Genomic DNA, 13,575 nt, shown 5'->3' on the forward strand with positions numbered 1-13,575 from the left:
TGGTTGGCATTTTCGCACCAGCCAATTAGAACAGCTTATGAGACAATCGCTACTGACAATCATGATGGTGACTAGCCCTGAATCCAACTTGCGTGAGAAAAGTCTCGCTGACCTTGTCTGAGATTTTTAACATATTCCATTAAAGGCATTAAGACCCGTCATTTGTAAATCTTGAGCCTCCATGCCCAGAAATTCTGGGTGTTGTATGGGAATGAGTTTATTACCGTAATTTTTTTCGCATATTGTAAACTGCACCAAAACAGTCAATGTACGCGCAGATGCTCCCACGGCACGCTTATAGTTGTTTGCTCTTTATTTTCCAAAACGAAGAGCATTGGTACTCCGTGGCAGCCGTAATTAAGCGTTGTTCGCGTAGTATAAACTTCCGGAGCAAAATTTTGGTACGCATCAGAATCTTGCACCCCTTCCACGGATATGTTGAAAACCTATTATACAATATCGCACACTTGCCTCACAATCATTTAAAAAGCACCCCTGATTTCCTATTGCAGTCTTAATTACTCGTTGTTAGAGCAGGACAAGCTTAGAAACAGAATTTTCCCATGCACTGGAAGCTTACACTGTTTCTATCAGTATGTTCATAAAAAGAACCTTACAGTATCACAGTCCCTGAGAATTATTTAAAAAGTAAAGCAGCCATTTGGTTTTCTGTGACAGTTTGAATTACGCGACGGGAGCGCAGGAAAGAACTAAAAAAGAAGAGTTTGCTACGCAAATGAAATATTTTATTTTTGTTTTTCTTTATTTATTTTCAACACCTCAAATTCCACTGCGAAGGGTTTTGCATGAGAGGCGGCCGTCAGAAGAATTATTCGCTGAAACGCTTAAAATGGTCAAGATTTGGAACGACGATCGCAGCAGCAGGAATGCCATTCCAGTCCTTTGGCGTTTGACCCAAAAATGAAGAAACACGGCATGAAAAATGGGCTGAAGGGGGATGTGCGGTCTTGCAATGGCTGAGGTGTAGGGAGTGGCGATGTACTGATAAGTACCACCACCTTGAGGGGATTTGTTGTAGAAGCTATGGAAGAGGGGGAGGCAGGCGAATGTGCGACAGTGTAGAAGGTAGGCAGGGTGAGATTAGATCGCTAGGTGTATATGAGCAGTCAATTCCCACGGAGGTCTGCATGCAGCATCTTGAAATATTTCTCAGTTGCTCTCAGAATAAAAACATTTCCCGGTAAGCTAGATTTATTACAAACAAATAAGCAGGTCCTTCAAGATTTTCGCCGCAGTTGGCTACATCGAAAAGGCGCGTCTTCGATCAAGAAGCAAAGGAGCCGAGCTGTAGCATGGTGCGGTGTGCGCCCTCGTACATGAGTTTGAACTACTGAAGTGGTAGAAAGGCGTGGAAGAAGACTGTGAATGCCACTCCGTAGTGGTGGGTCGACGGATACCATATCTGCGGCCTGAAGGAGAAAAGAAAAGAATAAAAAGAACACCTCCAATCGCCTAAACAAGGTTTGTATATGCCGGTTGCACAACCGGCTCTCTTACATGCTTTTCCGAGGAGAGGAAAAATACAGCCTCGCTCTTGAAGTTTGTCCACATTATTTGGAAAAACTTCTTAATCTCATTTCCCCATCTAACTTTCTGACACATTTTGCTGCGCTTACCTTTCCTTGAAATCAAGACCTTTACCCTTAGCATCCATAGGTTATCTTGCCTTCGCATTACGTGCCCTGCCAGGCCCCCTTCTTAAAAAAGAAGGGGGCCTGGCAGGGCGAAATCGAGAAGAAAACTTCTCGATTTCGACTAGGACGTCATTAACTCGAGTAATTTCTCTGACCCGCTCTGCACGCTTTCTATCACCTAACATTACACGTACCAATTTTCGTTCCATAGGTCCCTGCGTAGTGCTCAATTAAGCAGAACTATTTTCGTTAGCTTCATGTTTCAGCCCCATAGATAAGTGCCGGTAAGATACAGCTGCTACTTTGCTTCTGCGGTAAGCTGTTATTCATGACCTGGGAGCAGTTTCCAAATTCGCTGCACCCCAATGTTATTCTTCTAGGTATCTCACTTCCTTAGTCCCAATATTTGGTCACTACCTTTGCAATAAAGTAGGGGTATTCTCTTGCCAGTCCCAAAGCCTCGCTACCTGCCATAAACTAATACTCCCTTCCGCGGCTGTTAAACATTCCTTTAGTATTCCGTATATAAATTTTTAAGCCTACCATTCTCCTTTTGCCTGTCTAGGTCACCTTTTATCAGCCTTTGCAATAACTCCAGTTTGTTAGATACTTAGCAATAAAATGCCACAAAGCAAACCGCAAATTAATGAAGCCTGCAGTTGTGTACTATTGTCATTGCAATTCCAATTGTAATTAAAAGTGAGGTCTGAAATTCTCGAGATCCTAAATTATCGTGCTTGTGGATGAGAATATTGTTAGCGTTCTTAGTGATGACGCACTTCGTATACAATTTGGACAGTTTTCATAGCACGATCTCTCCCCCATGCATTAGCAAATCTGGAGTTACTTGACCTTCTCCACCTGCTCTCCCCCATTTCATTGCTTCTAAAGCTGCCTTCCTTCGTTTTTTTTTTTTTAACCGGCGGAACGTCTTATTTTTCTGCACTACTGCTACTCTACGATGGGGGCGTTGCAGGCTAATTGGTGTAAAACTGCTTAAAAGGAACAGCGCTTGACATAGGGCAAAGTGACAAAGAGAGAGCCAGCGCCTCTTTCCTTTTTAGTAGTGCTGCTCTATATCGTCCATTGGTGTGTTCATATACGGACGGTAATCGAAGTCTTACGATCATTTTTAGTTTTCAGCCAAATTTTTGTACCTGATGGCCAGATGTGGCGACGCAAAAGAATGAACCTTGATTTTACAGGATACATTGCAGTTTTCTTGGGAAAAAAAAGTATCCACAAGAGATGTAAAACGACGCTTTTACCATTTCGCCCACAACTTGGCGCCCAACGTGGGGCGCCAGTTGTGGGCGACTCCTCTGCCCGAGGGATGCGCACGACAAATACACAGCGGGCCGTGTAACAAACATATTTAATCTCACAGGGGGTCATCCAAGGCGGTGCGGGGTTGTCGTCCGGGGGGCTGCAGCCTGAGGGTCGTCTTCCGAGGAGAAGCACCAGGAGCGAAACAGGAACGAAGAGCAGGAGCGAAGAGAGAGCGAGACGGCGGCGCGTGTTTTCTTTTATATCCCCCTCGCGCGGGACCGGTTATTCCCGAACGAGCGGGGAGAGGGAAACAGGCAGCACGCAGGGAGCATTGGAAAGTGGCGCGGCCTTCGAATGCGCGGGGCGCCACGGGCCCTACAAGACATAAAATATCAATGCGCAACAAGCCGGCATTGTCAGGTGAGTTCGTTCTTCCGAGATTAACTGAAAATCCGCGGAAGAGTTTGCCACTGCTACTACAGCAAGATAGAAACACATACGTGCGCCGTACAGCAGCCGTCCTGACTCCCGGCGAGGTGCCCAGAAAGCGACAAGTTCGTCGATAACATCAAGACTGAAGAAACTCGTCGTCAAGTTAAAAAAGAAGACCAACAGCATCCAACATACGCTTTCCTCTTAGAGCGCGATACAAGAATCTGCAGTGCTATGATTCTCACGGAGATAAAGACAGCTAAATTAACCTCTAGCTAGCGCACACATTGACGTAACAACTCACGTTTGAAAGATCATTCATATGCATACTCCGGCGTTCGCAAAGAGCACGACCACCGTACAGCTACTGCAACCACTGCACGCACGACTCGCTCAGCGCGAACTACCATAGCTCGAACCGCTCACTGTCCGCCATATTTAGACAGCAAAGTAGTCTGCATCGATGTTGACTTCGGCGAAGCCGTCTTCGCGAGACTGCTTCGCGAGAATTGGAACGCGTCCCAAGATGGCGGCTGCGCGTGTCGCCGTCTAAGTAGACGTCTACTATAGGGGGTATTGGAACGCACCCATAGTTTAAACATTTCAAGACATGAACAACTTTGATATTATTTAAAAGCAAACACCTTCTAGTTTTGTTACGATCTTCATGTATAATCATTAATACTTAGTTATATGGGGTTTATGGTGGAAAAGCAAGTTTAGCTAAGATGCGCCAAATAATCCGTAATACATCGCAACTATAACATAGAAAAAATAATGCTGAATTGTAGTTTTATAAATTACAAAAAAAAATGAAACTACGCTGATGTTTTAATTTTTTAAAATTGCTTTGGGCTGCCTAATAAAATGAAAAACAGCCAGAATTGGGATTTAGTACCGACTGAACGGGACTAAGCTTAAGCTTATTTGTTTTATATAACAAGAAAGTTAACTCTCGTACTCCTTTTGCAAACAAGCCAAAGCTGCCACCTCTGTATCACTTTTTTCATTTCAGCGGATTTTTAGTCGTGTTTTTTTTTCTGTCGCTACTGCTAGCGTCGTTTTAACGAGCCGCTCCCGTCACAGGAAATATCCACACTTGCAGCTGTCCCGTATTTTCATGATGCCTGGTGTTACCCCGATTTTGATACCACTACGCGTGTTGCCGCCACACGGAGACCTTAATAGAGAGATTTAGCACACCGTGATCCGCGATCCGCTACCGTGGACCGCCACCGCGCGTTCCATTGGGCATGCCCAGATCACATTGATGCCGATAGATGGCGCCACATACTTGATGTCGGCACATTGACCTGGCGCATCGGAACCAATCAGCTTGTACGCCCCGCCCACGAGCGGTACAGTGTCACGGTGGCGGATCGCGGATCACGGTATGCTAAATCTCTCTAATCTCGTGTCCAGCCTCCTTCCCGTAGCAAGATGCTTCTTCTCTGCCCCATATACGTGAGCGAGTGCCCCATATGCAGTGTAGAAAGACAGTGTCTCTGCCGTGCGCTGAAGCGTCTAGATGGACGCCCACCAACTTAAAACAAGATTCTAGACCGCTGGCCGCGGCGATCGTCGGCGGTGAAGGCCTCCCAGGCACTGCTCCGCTTCATGAAAACCACGGGCCTGATCGATAGGCTGTGAATTTGGTGTTATGTGACGTGATATGACTATTACAAGATGTCATGTTACATGATATGGATTTGATGTGATTCTACCAGAGGTGGGCATTTGACCTCAAAAACCTCGACATCACCTTAAACTCAAAAAATATAGGCGACCTCACTCAACCCAAACCTCATAAATTGAGGTTGAGGTCCCCCAGGCGACTTCACCTCACTTTTCAGGTGACCATTGGCGACCTCACTCAACCTCAGCTAAAACTCAAAATGTGAGGTTGAGGGCTCGACCTCAAAATAATAAAAAAAAGGAATCATTAAATTAAACCGTAACTTAAAGCAAATATACATTTCTCGATAATCCTGGAATATATAGGCAAGCGAGAATTTTGTCGTATGAAGGCTGTATTTTACTTTTAATTTTATACAACAATTCATATCCCGGATAAAAGAAGAAAACCTCCGGAGAATACACGTCCAATTCTGCACTAAACTATCAACCCTCTCCCCCTCCTCGCCTACCCTTGTTTTAGTCGGTTTTATTCTAAGGCCTACATGGGTACCATATTACTACGCATAGGCCCATAATGCAATACAAAGAGTTTATCCCATCCGACCTACGTGAATAAGATTCGTATTAGAAATAAAACAAGCCAGTTCTTACTATATACTGAAAAGACAAATGTTATTGACCCTAGTGACGATGACAACAATGACGATATGCTCTATTTCTTAATTCGCAAAAAAAAAAAAAAAGAATTGATGATTACCAAGGTTTTTTTCGTTTTTTTTTAACACTGTACATTGTCTTGCGACCGAATACATTAAATTAGAAAAAAAAAAAAAAGAATGCAGTCGTGTCTCGTTAGTATGGACACTTTGGTTTCCGACCAAAACTGTATATCGCGAGTCGTCCATAATAACGAGTCATGAATAAAAACGAAAAGTATTTTTTGAGAAAAACTTTATAATTAATGGCTGCTTTTTTAATTAAATTATTAATAAAAAACTGCCGAGCTGTCGATGTTACCCCCTTCACCATGAATCCGTCGACCCGAAATGCCATGTCTGCTCTTACACCTTGTCAGCTATCCTCTTGAGTAGCTGAAGTTAGCAATGTCTAGAATAGCGTGGAATAATTTTTCTCAGTGAACATCACCCTGTATTACTGAACAAAAATTCCGTAAGTCATCACAGGTAAAACCTATCAAGACCGAGGAGAAGGAACGGTACGCACTCATAATGTTACTGAGGCAGCGAGCCTTCTGTTGAAGCATTTCGTCGCTCACAACAGCACCATTCGCGCGCACATTCCCGAACCACATTAACAAGGCTGACTCCATTTCTTCGAACTTTTCTAGGCGCTGTCGGACAGTGGCTGACGCTGCGATGCCGACGTTGAGCCATTTATCGGAGTCCTGTAGTATCGATGCTACCGTCGACCTGGTGAGGTTGAGGCCTAGTTGAACTTGGGTCCAGTCCCTCACGGCTTGGATTGACTGAGATGGCGTTTTCCGCTTGTATTCACAGATGCCCCGCTTCGCGCCTACGTTAAGCTCCGTTCTTTTGCGTTTAACTCCCGTCATGCTAAATGTCAGACTGAAGTTGAGGGTTACAGGCTCCTGATTCTTTGCACTCTTTTTGCCTTGTCAACCTCCCTGCCTTTCTGTTCTTTTGATTCTCTTTTTTCTGTCTTGTACTGTTTATGGAAGGAAGCGAGAGAGTCAAGTTGGCAGGCTGCTGAGGGCTATAACAGCCCTGTACAGTTTAGAACGACGGCTAGCTGACTACGAAGAGCTCAGACCTTGTCAAGGCCGCATCGTTGACTCAAGGCGAAGCCTACATGCGAACCACCTGGAGCGCAAAATGTGGCAGTTCGGCAGCGCAACAGTGACGAAAACCAGGAGCATGAGAAGGAAGGGCGTCCAGGACGGGACGCCCGGTCCTGGTTGCGTGTTCGCCGCCTTTCTTTTGTCGCTATACTTCGTGAGTGTGTCTTAACTCTGACCGAAAAGCATTAACGGCTTCATGGAACACACTTTGTGTTTTGGGAAAGAAAAAATTCAGTTCCCACCCCCACGTTTTGGCGCTTGTCTTTCTTCCCTTTATTTCTTTCTTACGCTTTTACCGGCTTCTCTGTTCACGTTCAGCAGAATTTATTGCGACCACATGTTGCTGTTTTCCCGACTGCGGCCTCTCGTTGCCGCGCTGCCGCTGCACCCAGAAATCTCCCGGTTCCCTCCTTTCGGGGTCTTTCTTACTTAGCTGATCCTCGGTTTGCTGTGTACGTTCCTTTCCACTCAAGCGCCCCCCCCCCCCCCCCCCCCCTTCCTAAAACGACGACACGCCCGCTTTGGTTCTTTCCAACTCCACAGGATTCGCTCAGGCATCCGGCCGTATCGGCTGTCGCATAGGTTCCCGGCTCTCGCACCCATCTTTAACTTGCGTTCGGACTCCCCTGCTTTTTTCAAACGATATCCATATTAACGAGTCAAAAATGCATGGGCCGAGTGGGCTGTGTGCATTCTTACCCTGTCCATTGTTCAGACAGCGAGTTTTTATATTGATGAGGCATAAATACATGGAAAAAGTTTCGTCTCTAGAAAAACTGTTCATAATTCGGGTCGTCCATATTAATGGGGGTCATATGAACGGGGTACAAATTTTCCATAACCGCCACTCATGAAACGACCTGTCGTGAAGACTAAATCCCCAACAAAACAAACAAACGAGAAAAAGACAACAGCACACCAAATAATCACAAAACTCGGCCAACGCCGAGTAAACGAATGTACATTCAGAAAATTTCGAAGAGAGACGCTGTGGATGTTATGAGGTCCTGACCGGCCACTCCTAGGTGTTTGTGTATAATTCTGTGATCCCGTGGAGTATTGCAAGAATTGGCGAAATTGCTTCTTCGAACACCACGCTCAAATTAAAAAATTACAGGGGTTGGAACTGCTAGGAAATAGGGTTAAACGTGAACCACTTTGCTGCCGCGAACATCGGCTCACCCGTCAAATTTCGCCGGACCAAAATGTCCAGTCGTGGCCGAGTTGTTTGGGCGCCCGTCTCGGCTGTGGGAGGTGGACAGTTCGAAACCCGCCGCCGGACACCCACTGGTAAAATTGGGTACAAACATCCCTCGGCCCGGCGGCCCGATCTTTCATAGGTGTGCGTTCGGAAGAGGCTCTGCTAACCCTGCTGTGCTCCTTCGAGGGCTTCAAGTTTCGAACAACTAATTGCCTGCAAAGGGCGGGCTCACTGAAAAGAAAATGGCCACATAATGGGCTTTTGCCGCACAAGGCGGACTTATTGTTGTCCGATGGCGGAAATGATCACTGCCACATCGGAGCAACTATTTCAGACCTATGACCGCTTTCCCACACATTTCACCCCGAAGAACCGAGCACCAGGCCGGTGGAAAGCTTGTACCCATTGAAAAGCCGATGGGTGCCCGGCGGCACCAGGGATCGAACATGGTACCTCCCGAACACGAGGCGGATGCTCTACCAGAAGGCCATGCTTTTTTTTTTCTTTATTGCTGACTTTGACATTTGAAAGTGAAATCAGAAATACAGTGCATAAAACGCGTAAGCCAGGCTTCGGCAAACACGGATTAAAATTCTCTCAGCGACACCAAAACATCAAGCAAGGTAATCCATTCTGGTGGATCAGGGAGTGCTCGGTAACACTCTCTTAGTGAAACGACGCTTTCAACAAAATGCTCACGAACAGGACGCACGACAAGATCAGCATGTTCAAATTGCATCCTCGTTTTCCATATTGTGTGCAGGCCCAGAAGCATAATCAAATCATATGGTATATCCTGTGATGTTTCTATCGGCAAGAACCTTATTCCATATGGATCGAGTGGTAACTGTTTCTTAAGCGTGCGCTGTAAAACATCCCAGTGAAATATTGGGTCCCAGCAGTCAAGAAAATCATGCTCTATTGTTTCAGGTTTGTTGCATAAAAAACAATTGGTAGTCCAGGGTACGAAGATGCCTTTGCTATGAAGCCATGTCTTAACGGGTAACGTGTTAGTGTGCAATTTAAAGAAAAAAGTTTTGACTGAAGATATTACCGGCATTCTTTTAACTCTTTTAAGGACGTCTTGTCCGGGGCCTCCAGTGTATGACAAACGGTACAATGGCTGGGGAAGCATGATGTCAGTGAGGTCTCTATAGAGTTTCTTCTTGGTGACATTGCACAGATATTCATGAAAGAAACGCACATTTAACAACCTATAAGCAAGCATAACTTCACGCAGATATCCAGACACGGCACCGCACATATTTTGACATGACGACACCACGAACCCTGGAAGGAGTCTGCTGAGCCTGACTTGAATCACTGTCCGGAGAAATGGATTGTTTTGGTCGCGTAGATAAATAAAGCGCGATACAACCTGGCGCATAAATAAATACATAAGACCTAGTCCTCCCTTCTTGGCAGGAAGGAAAAGATTGGTTCGACTTGTTCTCTCCCATGTCGAAGCCCAAATAAACACAGCAAAAACACGATGAATTTTTTGTACACTGATCCTCATGGCACCCAACACATTCATTACATACCAGATCTTAGATACAAGGAAGAGATTGCAGATTGTGGCTCGGGAAAACATCGACAATTGCCTTCCTTGCCCCGCGTCAGCCTTTTCTTTTGCAGACAACGCTTGGTTAGCCCAATATGGCTCTGAGTCGCGAAAGGCATCAAGCGGTACACCAAGATAACGTTTTGAACAGATGCCCAATTGATCCGACAAAAATTGTCCGACGTGGCCTCCCAGTCTCCATGCCAAAAGCCATGACTCTTTTCCCAGTTTATCTGGGCCCCGGTGCACTCACAAAATTGTTGTACAACAGTTGTGGCATGCTGAATACTGTCTCTGTCGGAGCAAAAAATGGCGATATCATCGGCGTAAGCCAAGATTTTAACATGGGCCGTCTGCAGTCTATAACCTGTTATATTGTTACGAGGCACGCCGAGATATTAGGAGGCGATGGTACGTCGTAGCCGCAACAGTTCACCGTCAGGGACACACTCACAGGAGAACCAGACGTAGCTGCAGTGTCGTCTTTCTCCACTAGCCCAGCACTTCGTCATCGTCTCTTTCACTGCGTACCGTAACAATACCCCCCCGCGGAAGAAGCACAGTCTCGGTGCGTAGACTACACAGGTGAGCGCGAGATATAAGGTTTGAGACGGGCGACATGCACGACTTCTGGATGATGGTTTGCCGGAGAGTGGCGGTTCACAGGGATAATCTCGTACGTCACGTCGGTAAGTTGCCGCAAGACCTGGTAAGGGCCCACGTAGCGGGGCAGAAGTTTCTCGCACATGCCTACACGTCGAGCAGGGAGCCAGAGGAGTACGAGGGAGCCAGGAGGGTAGTAGGCGTCACGGTGCTGGAGATCGTAACGGTGCTTTTGAGAACGCTGGGACGCACGAAGCCGGTCTCGAGCAATATGACGGGCGGCATCAGCGCGGGCGATGGCATCAGAAGCGTAACTGCAGGAGGAATCGTCAAGAGGCAGTAAGGTGTCGAAGGGAAGTAGAGGGTCGCGGCCGAAGAGTAGATAAAATGGAGAGTATCCGGCGGTATCATGTCGTGAGGAGTTATAAGCGAATGTTATGAAAGGTAAAGAGATGTCCCAGTGACGGTGATGGTCAGAAACATACATTGACATCATATCGGTCAGGGTACGATTAAGGCGCTCAGTAAGACCGTTCGTTTGTGGATGGTAGGCCGTTGTGAAGTTGTGGCGCGTAGCGCATGAGCGCAGAAGGTCATTAACAACTTTAGAAAGGAAGCAGCGACCGCGATCGGTGAGCAGTTGACGAGGAGCACCATGAAGCAAGATGACGTCATGCAAAAGAAAGTCTGCAACGTCGGAGGCACAGCTGGTGGGGATAGCTCTGGTTATGGCATACCGGGTGGCGTAATCGGTCGCTACGGCAATCCATTTGTTCCCTGAAGTCGATGTGGGGAATGGCCCGAGCAGGTCGAGACCAACTCGAGAAAAGGGCTCAGTTGGAACTGCAAGTGGTTGCGGGGGCCCACTAGGGTGAAGAGACGGGGTCTTCCTGCGCTGGCACAGCTCACAGGCAGCGACGTAGCGACGAACAGAGCGGTAGAGGCCAGGCCAGTAGAATCGCCGTCGAACACTGTCGTATGTGCGGGACACTCCTAGGTGCCCTGCTGTAGGAGCATCATGAAGGTGCGCAAGAACAGCAGAGCGTAGATGTGTCGGGACAACAAGCAAAAGGTCTACACCATCTGGGCGCATATTGCGTCGGTATAATGTGTTATTAAGCAGCACAAACATACTGATGGGAGGATCGGTGCTGTCGTTGCGCAGGTGATCAATAATGGGGCGCAGGGATGGATCACGACTCTGTTCGACGCCGATGTGGAGAAAGTTCGAAATGGACAAAACGCAGTCGTCAGCAGTATTGTCAGGAAGTTCAGGAGGGTCAACGGGGTGGCGGGACAAGCAGTCGGCGTCTTGATGTAGGCGGCCTGACTTGTACACAACAGTAAACGTGTATTCTTGTAATCGCAAGGCCCAGCGACCTAAGCGGCCAGTAGGGTCCTTAAGTGATGACAACCAACACAAGGCATGATGGTCCGTCACTACGCTGAAGGGCCGCCCAAACAAATAAGGGCGGAATTTGGTCAACGCCCAAACAAGTGCAAGGCATTCGCGCTCCGTAATGGAATAATTGCGCTCGGACTGAGATAGAAGGCTGCTGGCATAGGCAATCACACGAGAGTGGCCGTGCTGGTACTGGGCAAGGATGGCGCCAATACCATGTCCGCTAGCGTCGGTGCGCAGTTCTGTAGGCGCAGACGGGTCGAAGTGCGCCAGTACAGGAGGAGCGGTGAGCGCGGAAATGAGCGTTGTGAAGGCCTGAGCTTGTTCCTGGCTCCACGAGAAATTCACGTTTTTCTGCAAAAGGGAGGTAAGGGGACGTGCTAGGTCAGCGAAGTTCCGAATGAAGCGACGGAAGTAGGAGCAGAGCCCGAGAAAACTTCGCACATCACTTGTATTACGTGGTGTAGGGAACTCGCGGACTGCACGAACTTTATCAGGGTCGGGCTGCACACCATTTTCGTCAACCAAATGTCCCAGGATTTTGATCTGGCGGCGGCCAAAGCTGCATTTTTTTTGCGTTGAGTTGAAGACCGGCGCGGCGAAAGACTGCCAGTATCGTAGAAAGCCGTTCAAGGTGACTTGTGAACGTGGGAGAGAAAACGTCAACGTCATCTAAGTAGCATAAGCACGTTGTCCACTTGAAGCCACGGAGAAGCGAGTCCATCATGCGCTCGAAGGTCGCAGGAGCGTTACAGAGGCCAAATTGCATGACCTTGAATTGGTATAGTCCGTCAGGGGTGACAAATGCGGTTTTCTCTCGATCCCGTTCATCGACAGCTATTTGCCAGTAGCCGGAACGCATGTCGATCGAGGAAAAATAGCTGGCACCATGCAAGCAGTCGAGGGCGTCGTCAATTCTCGGGAGCGGATAAACGTCTTTTTTAGTGATCTGATTGAGGTGGCGGTAATCTACACAGAATCTCCAAGTTTGATCTTTCTTTTTGACTAAAACGACAGGAGACGCCCAGGGACTGCAGGAAGGCTCAATAATATTATTTGTCAACATCTTGTCGACCTCCTTCTGTATCACGTGGCGCTCAGCAAGAGAGACTCGATAAGGCCTTCTGTGAATAGGGCTGGCATCACCAGTATTGATGCGATGGGTAACGACAGATGTCTGGGCCAAAGGTCGGTCGGCAAAATCAAAAATGTCCTTGTACGAAATCAAAAGGTCGGAGAGAGCATCGGCTTGCTGAGGTGTCAGATCCGGTGCTATCATGGGAGTAAAAAGGGTCGAACGAGAAGCTGATACGGGGGGTTCAGACAGAGGCACAGGCTTGAGGGCAGAAACTTCGCAGTCAGCCAACGGAAGCAAGTCAGCGAGTGCAATGCCATGGGGCAAAACTTGGACAGAGCGGCTAAAGTTAAGGACGGGAAGATAGGTTATGTTATCCGTGACGGTCAGGACAGTGTGAGGGAGTATGACGTTACGGTGGAGAACAACATCGGTGATTGGACAAGTGACGTATGTACCATCAGGAATAGCAGGAAACGGGGCCAAAGGAACATACATGGCAGCTTCGGGCGGTAGGCGAACAAACTCGACGGAGTAGAGGCGTGGCTTGATATCTGTGCGGTCGGAGCAGAAAGGCAGGTCTAAGCGAAGGAGGCCACTTGAACAATCAATCAGGGCAGAGTGCGCCGTTAAAAAGTCGATGCCGAGGATCACATCGTGAGGGCAGCGGTCGATTACAGTGAAGAGCACAGGGGTAGTTCGACCACAAATGCTCACGCGCACAGTGCAAAGTCCCACGACGGCAGCGACGCCTCCATTGGCTACACGAACGGCTGATGAGGCGGGTGTGACAACTTTTTTGAGTCGGCGGCGAAACGAAGAGCTGAGGACGGAAATTTGGGCACCAGTGTCAATGAGGGCGGTAACAGGCACACCATCTACACAGATATCTAGAAGATTGCGGCGATGAGCGAGGG

At 47.7% G+C, this 13,575-nt stretch overlaps 1 long non-coding RNA gene across 1 annotated transcript in view; it reads right to left on the reverse strand.

The window, feature by feature from the left end:
- Window positions 1–76: 76 nt before the first annotated feature.
- The window catches only part of LOC146201532 (uncharacterized), a 44,683-nt gene continuing 31,184 nt past the window's right edge, over window positions 77–13,575 (reverse strand). Inside the window, exon 3 of the long non-coding RNA XR_014703555.1 lies at window positions 77–1,430. This is a non-coding gene — a long non-coding RNA (uncharacterized LOC146201532). The remainder of the gene's footprint in view (window positions 1,431–13,575) is intronic.

This window comes from Amblyomma maculatum, chromosome 1, assembly GCF_055883805.1.
Source record: "Amblyomma maculatum isolate TAMU_Amacu chromosome 1, ASM5588380v1, whole genome shotgun sequence".
NCBI lineage: Eukaryota > Metazoa > Arthropoda > Arachnida > Ixodida > Ixodidae > Amblyomma > Amblyomma maculatum.